Genomic DNA, 15,624 nt, shown 5'->3' with positions numbered 1-15,624 from the left:
TGAGCACATTTTCTAATTTACCTTTACATTCACTTTCACACATCTACCTATATCCTGTACCTCAATTTCACTCACTATTTGTTAACAGAGTTGTCCCCTTCCATTTCAGTTCCACAAATGTGGTAACTTACGTGTCAACTGTTTGCATCTTTGAAGGGCTTGTGATGTGTGACATAGGTATGTTAGCCTTCCAATGGGTAACCCATTATGCAAATGTAATTGATTATACAGATTTACAAATCATTGACTGACTCCGTTTTTTTTGGTGTTTGAAGGGTGTTTATTTAAGTGTACAAAAATGAAGGGGGGTTGTAATATGGTGATGGGTGATGGTGGAGGAATGTCCATGGCAGAGTCCAGTCTATTAGTCTCACAGGTACATTGCATATCTGGGCATTGGAAGTGGAGCTGGGCCAGTTCCGATTTGGGCAGGGTAACAAAGTGGGACAGTGGGAGGACTATCAGGGTGGTCTTATTTCCTGGCGGGGGTCTTGCCATCTTGCTCTGTCCTATTCCTGGATCTCAGTGCCCGCTTGCGTGGTGGTTGTCCGTCTGCAGGGGGTGGTGTGGTGGTCCTGTGGCGGGACGTCCTGTCCACTAGCGCCGGCGGAGGTGGTGGGCAGTTCGTCGTCCTGCCTAGTGTTAGGGGCCCCTTGGAGTGCCACGGTGTCCCTCAAGGTCTTTTGAATGTCCGTCAGCACCCCTACGATGGTCCCCAGGGCGGAGCCGATGGTCCTGAGCTCCACCCTGAACCCCAAATATTGTTCCTCCTGCAGACGCAGGGTCTCCTGCAACTTGTCCAGGACCGTGGCCATCGTCTCCTGGGAGTGGTGGTATGCTCCCATGATGGAGGAGAGGGCCTCGTTGAGAGTGGGTTCCCTTGGCCTGTCCTCCCTCTGTCGCACAGCAGCCCTCCAGTTCCCCTATGTTCCTGTGCCTCCGTCCCCTGGACCGTGTGCCCATTACCACTGCCCCCAGGTCCCTGTTGTTGTTGGGGTGGTGGGTTACCCTGGGTGCCCTGTAGTGGTGGACACACAGCTGATTGACCTGTCCTGGGTAGGGAGGTTTGGGCCTGCTGGGTGGGTGCTGTGCTGGTGTTACCAGACAGTGGCAGCTCGGTGTTGGGCTGTGGCTGTGCAAGTGGAGCCGACTGTCCCGAGGCCCACAATGGTCCGGGCTGGTCATCAAGATCCAGTGGGGCAGAGCTGCTATCATCACTGTGGGCCTCCTCTGGGGGTGGAGTGGTGTTGTCTGGACCCTCTGGTGTGGTGACGTTCCTTCGGGTTCCTGCGGGGGTATAAGTACATGATTATTGCATGTGTGTGTTTCATGGTGTGCAATGGTTGGGTGTGCGTGAACCCCAGTGCAGGCATTCCTGTGGGGGGGGCTTGTGTGCTGATGGTTGGGGGGTGTTCTGGGTCTGTGCAGTGGGCATGCTTTGGTGATGGGTGTCGATGCTTAGTTATGTCATGCAGGGCTTGGGTTTGGGATGGGTGGTTGGTGTAATGGGTAGATAGGTGAGGATTTGGGGTGATAGGGGAGGGTGTGATGGTGGGGGTGTGTGATATCATGCAGGTAGGGTGGGGGTTATGATAGTTAAGATTTGACTTACCAGTGTCCGTTCCTCCAACGACTCCTCCGAGGCCCTCAGGATGCAAGATGGACAAGACTTGCTCCTCCCATGTTGTTAGTTGAGGGGGAGGAGGTGGTGGTCCGCCGCCAGTCCGCTGTACCGCGATGTGGTGCCTGGATACCGTTGAACGCACCTTCCCCCGTAGGTCGTTCCACCTCTTCCTGATGTCCTCCCTATTTCTTGGGTGCTGTCCCACAGCATTGACCCTGTCCACTATTCTTTGCCATAGCTCCATCTTCCTGGCTATTGATGTGTGCTGTACCTGTGAGCCAAATAGCTGTGGCTCTACCCGGATGATTGCCTCCACCATGACCCTGAGCTCCTCCTCGGAGAAGCGGGGGTGTCTTTGGCGTGACATGGGGTGGTGTGTGTGATGTGTGGGGTGGTGTATGTGTTGATGAGTGTGGTGAGTGTAGTGGTATGTGGTGTTTTGTGCGTGGATGTTGTGTGGGTGATGGTGTGGTGTGCCTCTGTGTGGTGGGGTTGTCTATTGCTGTGCTCTCTCTGTCGCCTTCAACTCAAAATTGTGGTCGTAGGGGTTTGTGGGTGATGTGGGTGTGTGTTTTATATTGTGTTGGGTGTGTGGGAGTGCTGTTTGTAGTGTGTCAGGTGTGTGTATTTTGAATTGTCCAATGTGGCAGTGTTTTGGAGATGTGTGTGTATTTTGAGCGCGGCGGTGTGTACCGCCAATGGAATACCGCGGTTAAAAGACCGCCGCGTGGATTCGTGGGTCATAATAGCATGGGCGTGTTTCTGTTGCGTGGAGGTGGAGGATTTGTTTCCGCATGTTTATCGCTGACCTTTGGTGTGGTGGTATTTTGTGGGTGTCTGAATTTCGGCGGATTCCGTGATGTGTGTCATAATAGCTGTGGCGGTCTACCGCGGCCGCGGCGGTGTATTGGCGGTATTCTGCACGGCAGTAAGCACCTTATACCGCCAATGTTGTAATGACCCCCAATGTCTTCTGACTCTTAGAAATTCTACATAAGGCAGACTCCAATTGAGTGCTTTGGGATGTGAGCTGCTTGCAAATAAAATAGTATTGCAACTAGTGGGTTTTCCATATAATCTTGTTCATATGTTTTCTTTATCAGTGTAAATTTCTATATTCAAAAATGTTTTTTTTCTTCACTTGTTACAAATGCGAATTGTAACCCACGTGGATTATATCTTAGGAAACTTAGAAATACCTCCAATTCATCCTGATCACTTTCCCAGATTAGAAGTAGGTCATCTATAAAACGGACCCCTTAGATTACATTTTTGAGGACCACAGCATTCTCTTCCATCCACACACATTCAGCCTCCCAGTACCTCATTATTAAGTTGGCGTAAGTCGGGTCGACTCCCATGGCTGTCCCTTTCTTTCTGGATGTAATATTCTCCCTCAAAAATAAAGATGTTGTTTGTGAGGCAAAACTTCATCTTTTCCAGCAGCATGTGCATGTGTTCCACTAAGCTCAAAGATCTGCTTTGTAGGAAGTATGCTCAGGCTTCCAGACCATTCTCATGTTTTATTGAGGTATATAGTGACACAACATCTACTGTTGCTGTTATATACTTCTTTTTTCATGGTATGCAATTGATTCAATTCAAGAAATTCATGTAATCTTTGATGTAAGATAGAAGTACCACTTCATGTGGAAACAGGATCTACAAACCTTGATGCATTCTCCAAAAAGGAGTCGCAGGAACTGACCATTGGACGTCACAGAAGATTGCTCATGATCTTATGTATTTTTAAGATCACATATATGGTAGGTGTTATTGGATGTATCTTTGTTCAAAACACCAGCTCTTCACCCTCCAGCAAACCCCTTTCATGCCATATATTCATTCTTTCATGGGATCTTCTTTTAATCTCTCATAGTTATCTTAAACCAATAATTGCTTCTTTATTTCTTGACAGTATCTACTATGGTCCATTGCAACTATATTTCCTGCTTTTTCAGATGTTTTTATCACAATACTGTTGTCCTCCTGCAGATCTTTTAATGCCCACCAATCATCTTTCGTCATAATGTTAGGTTGACCATGGTACTTTTGTTTCTCCTTTTTGATTTTGTCCCTGAGCCTCCAATTTATATATAAATATATACTTTTCAAAATTATTTCAAGATGTTGGGATTTTAGGGGATGGGGTGCAGAGATTTTTTGAAACGTGAAGATTTTAATCTAAATGGAATGTTTATTTCTTTATTGATATGCAGTAACATTGTAAAATCAAGAAATGTATTTTATTAATTAATCTTTTTATTAAAAGTATTTCATAATTGTGTTAATGTATTGCTAAATTACATTCATTTCAAAATGGTACTATATTGTAAATATTAAAATAATTATAATAATTCTTATTTTAAATAAAGACTGTGGAAAAAATTTAAATTGAATAATGTAAACGTTTTGCATATTTACTTTTAATACATAGGGCCTTTTTACGAGTTTGCAGTCCAAGGACCGCCATGTTGGCGGTGGCGGTCTGACCATCAACAGGCTGGCAGAGAAGACTGGGAAGTTATGAAATTGGCGGTGATGCATACAGAATCCCACCAAATCACCGCCGACACTGCCAGTGCGGTCGACCACAGTGGTTCATTGAAGCCATCACTAGTCCGCTGGAGACCATGTTTCCACTGGACTCATTATGAGGCTGAACACTGCCAAGATTGCTGCCGTGGGCAGACCACCACAGCACACTAGGCGGTAATGAACAGTATTAAAGGAGACACTCACCACTAGGGCCATACTCGTCTGAAGCCGCCATGGAACCACAACTAGACATTATCCTGCTGCTCGCAGAAAGACAACGGAATCATTGCCGACGAGGAAGACAACAACCGTAAGTACATATGCTCACCTGTTATATTTGTGAAATGTATAAATCTGAACTGTTATATAACTCATCCTGGGGAGGGGGTGCAAGGGCTATACTCACATGTAATAGTACAGTGACACACACATTCACATACAGCAACAAATACACCCACAAATACACAGCATGCACACTGCAGCTAGCACACACACCAAACATCAATAGCTCACACTTATGCACAGCAACACAGCAGAGGCCCAGCCTCACAAGTTCACATGCAATATATGAGTTCGTAACAACAACACCGCAACTGCACAATTAGAAACATGTCAAACACTCACAACCGACACTGGCCAGAGACTCTATACACACAATATACAACCAGCTGTGATGAACACACAATTTCACCATCGTACTACCTAACTATTGACATACACATCACCCACAGTACACCAAACCTATTGTGCCATGCACAATACTCGCAGACTCAAACAGTCTAAACACAGAAAGCCACACAGCATTGCAACAAACACATATCATCACTAACACAACACACTACCAAACAGCAACATTTCAGCTACATACACATACTCATCACGCAAAACACACCCTATCCCCAGTGCTTAATTTGTGCTGGTGGCTTCCGGTGTGGAGAACCAGCACTTATTTTTGAGGGCTGGCACTCATTTTTCTGCCTCAAACATTTACTGCGAGTGAAAGCTTCATATGGAAAGATGGAGAAATAGAAAAATTAAAAAAAGTATCACAAAGGGAGAAAGGAGAAAGTAGCAAGGGTGAGCTGAAGGGGCAGGGAGTGGCCGTAAATGGATTAAAATGGCCCAAAATGGCTTCAGGATTACACTGCTTCAGTATTCTGTGCTTGCACATTTAGTTGCAGCAGCAGTTTGTTTCAGAGGTGAGCTTTTGGCACTGCACGTTTTCATTCACAAACTAAGCACTGCCTATCCCTGGGGGATAAAAGCACTGCCCACAACCTCAAAGACTGCTCAGACAATATCGGAAGCATCAAGCAGCACACACACAAAAATACTTGAACACAACTAATGTCAGCCAGGAACAACTCAAACCTAGCAAAGGAAATGCAGGACAAAGATGTAACCAGAAAACCAATAACTGGTTGGTTTATTTTTTTTTAAATAATGGAATTGAATAAGATTGTTCAAGGCCATAGGCCAGTCCATTGTATGTAAAAACAGCACAAAATGCACTAAATGGTGCCCTTACTTCACTCCTGACTGCCATGTAGCCTCCACAGCTAGGGGCATCAAGGGGGCAGGCAGGCACCTCAGGGATCCTTGGGGGTTGGTTGGGCTTATGCTTGGTGGGGTTTTTAGGCTTTGGCTTAGGACTGGGTAAGACCTTTTTGGGAGAGGTAGACTTCTTTTTCGCAGGGGAGGGGCATAGGTGCTGGTAAGGGGGTAGGGGAGGCTTTGGAGGTGGAAGGGATGGCCTTTGGGAAGGAAAGAGTTATTTTAGGGGTGTCACGGGGTGAGGAGTTGGGCAATGATCAAACTCAGAAAGGAAAACCTTTTTGGACACACGGGGATGGTCATCAGAAGGGGGTTTAGGTGTGGAAGGTGAGGGAGTGGTTGCCTGACGTTTAGGTGTGGATGTCTTGGGTGTGTATTTGTGGGGGTGAGCTCCTCCTGGATGTTTTGGTGCACGTCCACGTTTGTGGGGGAGTTCTTCAGCTACCGAGGCTGGGGAGTCGGAGGCATGTCCTTCCACTTGCAGAGCCTCCAATCCACTGACTGCTACAGATGTAGAAGAGGTAGATGTTACATGACCACTGGAAGTGGTCTGCTGTTGAAGACATAACCTACTCAGGGTGGAATTAGTGTCTCTCAGCACCCATGTTAAGGAGGCCATGTTGGCATTGTGGGCCTCCCACTTTTGCATGACTTCCTGGTGGTTGTCCCTCTGCAGTTGCTTCATCTCCCCCATCATGGCAAGTACCTGGCCCATCACGCCTTGGGACTGTTGGTAGGCTCCCAAGACTAGGGAGATGGTGTCCTGGCCAGTTGTATCCTTAGGAGCCTGGATCTGCTGGCCCACACCATTCCTCCCATGCCCTACACAGTCGGCTAAACTCCCCTAAATGATCCACAATTTTACAGTTTAGGGCAATGACAGCAATGCTATGGGCATTGTCCTAAACTGTAAAATTGTGGATCATTTGGGGGGGGTTTAGCTGACTGTGATTTTGACATGCAAGGCTATTTCCATTATAGTACACTGTACTGGGTTTCTTAATGGTAGATCAGTTCTGGGAGTTATAGTGCTATTAGTCCCTGTACTACCCACGCCATACAAAGAAGCTGTGCCCCCAGGTGATTTTAGTTGACATATGGTATGCCAGAGAGGGATATTTGGTCAGTTGGATACAGGGGTGGTGAGTGCTTTGGCTGTTAAAATGTCAAAAGGTGATCAGTGAGCATGCAAGACAGAACTTTAGGGTGACATTTTCAGTATTGTGACTTACCAGACTCCACTCCACCAAATATTCCTGTCAAGCCACTCAGGATGCAGGATGTCCAAGACTTTCTCCTTCCATGATGTGAACGTTGGGGAAGGAGGTGGGGGCCCATCGCCAGTCTTGAGGACAACCTGCTGGTGCCTGGCAGCCATTTAACTTACCTTCCCCCTGAGGTCGTTCCACCTCTTCCTGATATCCTTGCAAGTGAGTGGATAGCTGCCTACAGAATTTACCCTGTCAACTATTTTTTGCCACACCTCCATTTTCCAGGCAATGGAGGTTTGTTGGACTTAGCATCCAAATAGGTATGGCTCTACTCTGATGATTTAGTCCACCATGACCCTCAAGTCATCGTCTGTGAAGCGGGGATGTTTTTGTGGGGACATGGTAGTGGTGGAAAGCACAATAAGGTAAAAAAAATGGGTGATGAGGTGTGGGTGCTATGTTGTGAGTGGGTGACAGATGGTATCTGACGTATGGTGAAAAAAAGTGTGTGATATGTATGATGTGCAGGTGTGGGATGAGTGGTATTTGGAGTGGTGAGGGGTACCTATTCTATGGTTCCTAATTTCTGTATGCGGCCTTTAGCTTGCTGTCTATGCCGTTTTTGATGCAAAGGATTGTGGGGAGTGAAGGGGTGTGTTTAATAGTACTGTTTGTTGGTGTTGCTTGTGTGTGGATGTGTGTCAGGTATGTGGAATTCAAACTATCCAATGTGGTGTAGTGGAATACCATGTAGCCCGCCACAGTTCTCACCGCCAAAGGCTTTCCACCATCAGCGAACCACTAACGTGATTTGTGGGTTGTAATTGGTTTGAAGGATTTTTGGCAGGCTTGTAGTGCTGGTGGTGGAACCGCCTCTTTTCCACTCTCCAGAGTCTTGGCGGTGTTGGAATTTTGGATGGGTTAGGCGTAATACAGCAGTCTGTATGACCGCCAACATGTCTTACCATCAGACCATCATAGTGAGGCACAAAGTTTTAATTCAATACATTTATTATTTTGACATTTTTCTTGCAAATGTTATACTTTTTATGATTTTTCAAATGTTGAAAATGATACTGTCATTGTTAATAAGTTGTTTTTATTTTTTAGAACATTCAAAATTATGTATAATTAACTTATGAAAATAGAACATTTGTATTATTTGTGATGCATTCATTATTATTTATTTGTATACTTATTTGTCATTGATTGATGTATTTAAAATTATTATTTATTTATTTATAATTTGCATTTAAAAAAATGAAAGTTTTATTATTTGAAAGGAGTTTTTATGTTGGGACTATACAGGGAGTGCAGAATTATTAGGCAAATGAGTATTTTGACCACATCATCCTCTTTATGCATGTTGTCTTACTCCAAGCTGTATAGGCTCGAAAGCCTACTACCAATTAAGCATATTAGGTGATGTGCATCTCTGTAATGAGAAGGGGTGTGGTCTAATGACATCAACACCCTATATCAGGTGTGCATAATTATTAGGCAACTTCCTTTCCTTTGGCAAAATGGGTCAAAAGAAGGACTTGACAGGCTCAGAAAAGTCAAAAATAGTGAGATATCTTGCAGAGGGATGCAGCACTCTTAAAATTGCAAAACTTCTGAATCGTGATCATCGAACAATCAAGCGTTTCATTCAAAATAGTCAACAGGGTCGCAAGAAGCGTGTGGAAAAACCAAGGCGCAAAATAACTGCCCATGAACTGAGAAAAGTCAAGCGTGCAGCTGCCACGATGCCACTTGCCACCAGTTTGGCCATATTTCAGAGCTGCAACATCACTGGAGTGCCCAAAAGCACAAGGTGTGCAATACTCAGAGACATGGCCAAGGTAAGAAAGGCTGAAAGACGACCACCACTGAACAAGACACACAAGCTGAAACGTCAAGACTGGGCCAAGAAATATCTCAAGACTGATTTTTCTAAGGTTTTATGGACTGATGAAATGAGAGTGAGTCTTGATGGGCCAGATGGATGGGCCCGTGGCTGGATTGGTAAAGGGCAGAGAGCTCCAGTCCGACTCAGACGCCAGCAAGGTGGAGGTGGAGTACTGGTTTGGGCTGGTATCATCAAAGATGAGCTTGTGGGGCCTTTTCGGGTTGAGGATGGAGTCAAGCTCAACTCCCAGTCCTACTGCCAGTTCCTGGAAGACACCTTCTTCAAGCAGTGGTACAGGAAGAAGTCTGCATCCTTCAAGAAAAACATGATTTTCATGCAGGACAATGCTCCATCACACGCGTCCAAGTACTCCACAGCGTGGCTGGCAAGAAAGGGTATAAAAGAAGGAAATCTAATGACATGGCCTCCTTGTTCACCTGATCTGAACCCCATTGAGAACCTGTGGTCCATCATCAAATGTGAGATTTACAAGGAGGGAAAACAGTACACTTCTCTGAACAGTGTCTGGGAGGCTGTGGTTGCTGCTGCACGCAATGTTGATGGTGAACAGATCAAAACACTGATAGAATCCATGGATGGCAGGCTTTTGAGTGTCCTTGCAAAGAAAGGTGGCTATATTGGTCACTGATTTGTTTTTGTTTTGTTTTTGAATGTCAGAAATGTATATTTGTGAATGTTGAGATGTTATATTGGTTTCACTGGTATTAATAAATAATTGAAATGGGTATATATTTGTTTTTTGTTAAGTTGCCTAATAATTATGCACACCTGATATAGGGTGTTGATGTCATTAGACCACACCCCTTCTCATTACAGAGATGCACATCACCTAATATGCTTAATTGGTAGTAGGCTTTCGAGCCTATACAGCTTGGAGTAAGACAACATGCATAAAGAGGATGATGTGGTCAAAATACTCATTTGCCTAATAATTCTGCACTCCCTGTATATTCTAGTATTTATTAATTTGAAAGCAATATGATGTATATTTATTATAGAAGTATAGAATTTGTTTTTTTTTTGTATTTCCAATGATTTTTGAATTGGGGTTAATTATTATTTTTTTAATTTAAATGTAGGAATATTAATACATACAACAATAAAAATATTTGTAAATATTGATTAAAATCATTTCACATGTTAATATTTCAATTTAGATATATAGGCTTTTAGTTTGGGCTAATATGTTTTCTAAGTATTTTTTATTTTGTAGATAAAAAGTGTGTGATTATGTAGGATTGATTGTGCATATAAACATTGTAGTGTCCAAAACCTACCCTAAAATCGTTTAGATTTGCATGGAAATAGCAAAAAGGTTGTCCATATAGTGTGGAACACTTTCCCCAAAATAGTTTAGATTGGAGTGGGAATAGTAAATATCACCCCTTTAGTGTACAACTTCTTCCTCAAAATGGTTTAGATTAGAGCCAGAATTGTAAATGTCACCACATAAGTATCCAACACCTTCCCCAAGATGGTTTAAATTGGAACGGGAATAGTAAACACCTTCCCCATATTGGTTTTGATTGAGTTTGGAGTAGGAAATGTAACCTCGTTAGAGTCCAACATCTTCCTCAAATTAGTTTAGAGTGGAGTGGGAATAGTAAAAGTCACTCCTTTAGGATCCAAGACCTTCCCCAAAATGTGTTTAGATTGGAGTCAGGATAGTAAATGTCACCACTTTAGTGTCCAACACCTGCTCAAAATTGGTTTAGATTGGAGAGGGAATAGTAAATGTTGCCCCTTTAGTGACCAACACCATCCCCAAAATGATTTAAGTTGGAGTGGGAATATTAAATGCCACCGGTCTAGTGTCCAAAACCTTCTACAAAGTGGTTTGCAGTGGAGTGGGGAAAATTAATTTAACCCTTTCAGTGTGAAATTCCTTTGTTAAAATGTAGTTCTATATAGTAGGAGTAGTTTATGTCATTTAAAACTATTATTGATATTTTGAAAGATATTTAACATAGGAGTTGGTTGATAATATATTTATAATAAATGACATTAATATTTACATATTTTCATAAAATAAAGATATGTAGCACATTTTTCATTTTTTCTTTATTTCCTCAAATTTTATTTAATGTATATTTTTCCATTTTGTAACATATATAGTTCTCATTGTAAAAATACATATACATTTATAAATAGAAAAAATACATTTATATTATTAAATAAAGTAACTCATATTTTATTGACATTTTATATTGTATATTTTAAGTTTTTTTTTCTATTGTTTATCATTTAATTCAGTTGTTGCATATACAGATATTCTTAACATAATTTTACATGTGTTCAGTTTATATTAAATAATTGTTTATTTTTATAGAATTATTTCATTTATATTTTACAATGATTTAATATTTTGTCAACAATTGTAACATATGTTACATGTTTAATATTTTTTTACAATTTTAAAAAATTTTTAAAATGTAAAAAAAAAAATTACAAACATTTTTTACTTAAATTCCCATTCATTTCTGTGGGTAGATCTTTTTTTCTAGTTTTATTTAGTTCCATTTTTGTTACTGCTACACTCTATTTTGTAGTTTATGGGGGTCATTCTGACCTTGGCGGTCCATGACCGCCATGGCGGAGGGCGGCGGAAGCACCGCCAACAGGCTGGCGGTGCTTCCTGGCCGATTCCGACCGCGGCAGTAAAGCCGCAGTCAGAAAAGGGGAGCCGGCGATTTCCCGCCGGTTTCCCGCTGGCCCAGGGAATCCGCCATGGCGGCGCTGCTTGCAGCACCGCTATGGAGATTCCGACCGCCTTCCCGCCAGCCTGTTTCTGGCGGTCTCCACCGCCAGAACCAGGATGGCGGGAACGGGTGCCGTGGGGCCCCTGGGGGCCCCTGCACTGCCCATGCCACTGGCAGGGCCCCACAAAGATTTTCACTGTCTGCTGTGCAGACAGTGAAAATCGCTCCATTCCGAGCCGGCTTCATTGTTGAAGGGGCTGTCCCGCTGGCCCGGCCGGCGGTCTTCTGGCGGTCGCCCGCCGGCCCAGCGGGAAAGCCGGAATGGCCGCCGCGGTCTTTTGACCACTGAGCGGTCTTTCGGCGGGAACCGCTTGGCGGGCGGCGACCGCCGACCGCAGCGGTCAGAATGACCGCCTATGTGTCGAATTTTTTATCTTTGTTCCAGGATCCAGGTCGCAGGAGGGTGCTGCTGTTTGTCTGAACAGGCAAGACCGTTTTTTGCAGTAGGGTATTCAGTTTTACTTTGCAGGTTTTCTTTAAGAATGTGTCCTATGGACGTTTGGATGTAGCATTTTTTTCAAGGGAATCTGATTTGGTTTCTAACAAACCAAAATATCTTACTTTGATTACCTTTTTTGGAGTTTCCAGGAGCATTTATTTTTTAAACACTTCTCTTTTTTTATGATTCTCATAAACCTTGGATTACTTTGAGGGATCTCTACTGAATTATTTTAATTTTTGTATTTCGTTTGGGCTTTTTGAAAATATTTTCCAGTTTTTGGTGGATCATACTTTTTGACTTATTGGAATGCAGAGGATGATCTGCATCTATAGAATGGTAAGTCATATTTAATGTATTTATTCTGGCTGGAAAATGTCATATTTTATAACTCATGTAAGTGTTAAATGATTTTATGGGTGTAAATATTTTTCACAACTTATTCAGTTTGTTATTTAAGGTTTTTGGCTGGTGAGGTTTAGGTTTTTAATATAAATAATATACATGCTTTTCATGTTATCAGTCTTATTTAAATGTAGAGTTTGAGTTAATGTTTTGACATGTTCTAAAATAATATGGCCCTCATTATGACACTGGCAGTAAGTCCCAATTACCGCCACGCTGACGGCCGCCAACTTACCGCCGCGGTGGCAGATATCCGTTCACCATATTCTGACACACACACACCAATCCGGCAGAATATAGCCACATACACAAATCCGCCACCCCAAAGGTCAGTATTAAACTGGCAGTCCCAAAACCTACACCGTTACGCCAACAGAACAATACCCACCACATCATGACCCACGAATCACCACGGTAGACATTCAATGGCGGTAAACCATTGGCGGTACATACCACCCCGCTCACAATGGACATCCACAAACAAAACAACACTACATTGGACAATTCAAACAACACACACCTGACACCCATAATACACCACACCCACACCACTATGAAACAAACACCCCCATTGCCCACAAGCCCTTACAAATACCAATAAGAGCCACCAGACTGACACCAAGACCACTGCGTCAACGAGACACACACACCACATACACCCATACATCTCTCACTCACCCCACTTCACACATTCCAACGCATTACCCAACACACCCTCACCAACACACATCACAGAAACCCTATGACACCACAAAGGCACCCCCGTTTCACTGAGGAAGAGTTAAGGGCCACAGTGGAGGAAAGAGTAAGGGTAGAGCCACAGCTATTTGGAGCACAGGTGCAGCAAATATCAATAGCCAGGAAGATGGAGTCATGGCAGAGAATCGTGGACTGGGTCAACGCCCCGGGACTGCATCTAAGAACAAGGAACAACATCAGGAAGAGGTGAAATGACCTACGGGGAAAGGTACGTTCCATAACAGCAAGACTCCAGCTGACTCCCCCACAACTTACAGCATGGCAGGAGCAAGTCTTGGCAAGACTGCATCCTGAGGGCCCGGTCGGAGGAGGACTGGACTCTAGTAAGTCAAATTCCATCAATTATCACCTCCATACCTGCATGCCATCACATATCCTCACCCTCACTCACATCACTCCACTCCATCCTACACACTCCACCATCACATCCCACAAATCGCAAAGCCAAGCCCTGCATGCTGTACCAATGCATGGACACCCCTCACAGCCCTGCATGGACACTCATCATTAAAGCATGCACAGCAGAGGGAAACTAACAATCCCACCATACACAAGTAAAATCTGGCAGGGGACCACCAACCATAGAGGGGAAGCCAGGGATGTACAATATGCCATACACATTAACCATAATACATCATTTACATCCCCACAGGTACCCCTGCCAATGTACCCGGAGAGGAGGTGTCAGCACTATCCAGTCCCCCAACAGAGGAGGCCCACAGTGATGGCAGTAATTCTGGTCTTCAGGATCTGAACGATCTACCTGGCCCATCAGGGACCACTGGACAGCCGGTTACCCAATCTCGGTCACAGACCACCGCAGAGCCTCCCCCATCAGGAAACAACACCACAGCACCCACCCAGCGTACACAAACCTCTGTCCCCGGGGCACATCAATCAGCAGTGTGCCCACCAGTACAGGGATCCCAGGTTACACCTCGCACCCAAGACAATCAGGGACCTGAGGTCAGAGGCAGTGGGCACACGGTTCAGTGGACAGAGGAACAGGCCAACAGGGAAACTGGGAGGAGTGCTGTGTGCCAGGGGGAGGACAGGACCAGGGAATCGACTCTTCAGGAGGCACTTTCTGAGATCCTGGGAGCCTATCAACATTCCCAGGACACGATGGGCCAGATCCTAGACAACGTGCAGGAGAACAGGCGGCTGCAGGAGGGACAGCATCAGGGGATCAGGGAGTACTTGCAGGCCATCAATAAACACACTGATCTCCATAGCAGGGGTGCTGGCAGACATGGCCAACATTATGAGGGAGGCAGTGTCAGGAATCCCCAAGGTGCCTCCTGCGTTATCTGTCAGCATCCCCAAGGATTAGGGTTAAATCATATCTCTGTTCTTGGTTAAACCTCCATGTTTCTAAATAAACATAATGTGCTGTGTTACACAATTGGTTTTATCAATGCTTGTTTGCTAATGTGAGCAGGTGCAGACATCTGCTTCGAATTGGGTGTGGTGTAGACATGTGTTTCTAATTGGATGTGGTGACTCATCCACATGTAGAAACTCAACTGCTTTCCTGATAGGCTATAAATAGCAGAGGGAAGTATGCCTCCCTGCTTGGCTTTATTTTGCTTCCTGATCTCAGCATCTAATTTCGCAGTCCAGCCCCTGCTGTCATCCTCGTATTCAGGACTTTTGAGGCAATTCTTTTCTTCGTTCCTGTACCAGCTGACACCAGGCATTCCTCCAGCACTCCAGAAAAGACTGCAGCTAAGTGACTACTATTCTCCAGGGAGTTTGTTCTTTGAGCGCCGTGCTTTCCTAGAACAGCTGGTGTATTTCAGACCTCGCATTTTGTCAAAGTGCTTATCTTGAAGAGACAAATGCATTTCTGAACATTCTACATTATTATTGTAGTTACTTGCCTAAATGTGTTTCAGGAAATCTGCTTGAGCTCAAGTACTACTAAAAGGTGACAGTGCAGTTTTAAAAGCTTTTACGTGACTTTTCTTTCTCTAATAACATAACTCTTGGATTTACTTTGTGTCATTCATGCCTGTGTTTCAGGTTTGAGGAATTTGCTTTTGAAGGGTTTTTCACACACACAGTGAACCAAACCAAACTGCGCCACCCTAACTGTTTAAAACCCAGAGCGGACATTTGTATTTCATGGATTGTTTTTGTTCCTTTTAGTTTAAACCTATGAGTGCAGGAAAGTTATACACAATATAATTAATGCCCTTGTTTGTCTTTCTTGTGCATGATAAGTGCAACCACAGTTCTAATTGTAGTGTGCAACAGTGAATCTCTGTGAAGCCAGCCCTAGTGTTGCAGTACTTATTGTTATGGTACTCAGTTTGGGTTTTTGGTAATGCAGTGTTAGTAATTGTGCCAACAGTTATTATTATCCAAGAAAAGTGCAGGAGGATCCCGGTGTTCTTCTACTGCTCCCGTGCCCATATCAG

Source organism: Pleurodeles waltl, chromosome 1_1, assembly GCF_031143425.1.
Source record: "Pleurodeles waltl isolate 20211129_DDA chromosome 1_1, aPleWal1.hap1.20221129, whole genome shotgun sequence".
NCBI lineage: Eukaryota > Metazoa > Chordata > Amphibia > Caudata > Salamandridae > Pleurodeles > Pleurodeles waltl.
The sequence above is the reverse complement of the archived record's forward strand: the minus strand, read 5'-3'. Positions refer to the sequence as shown.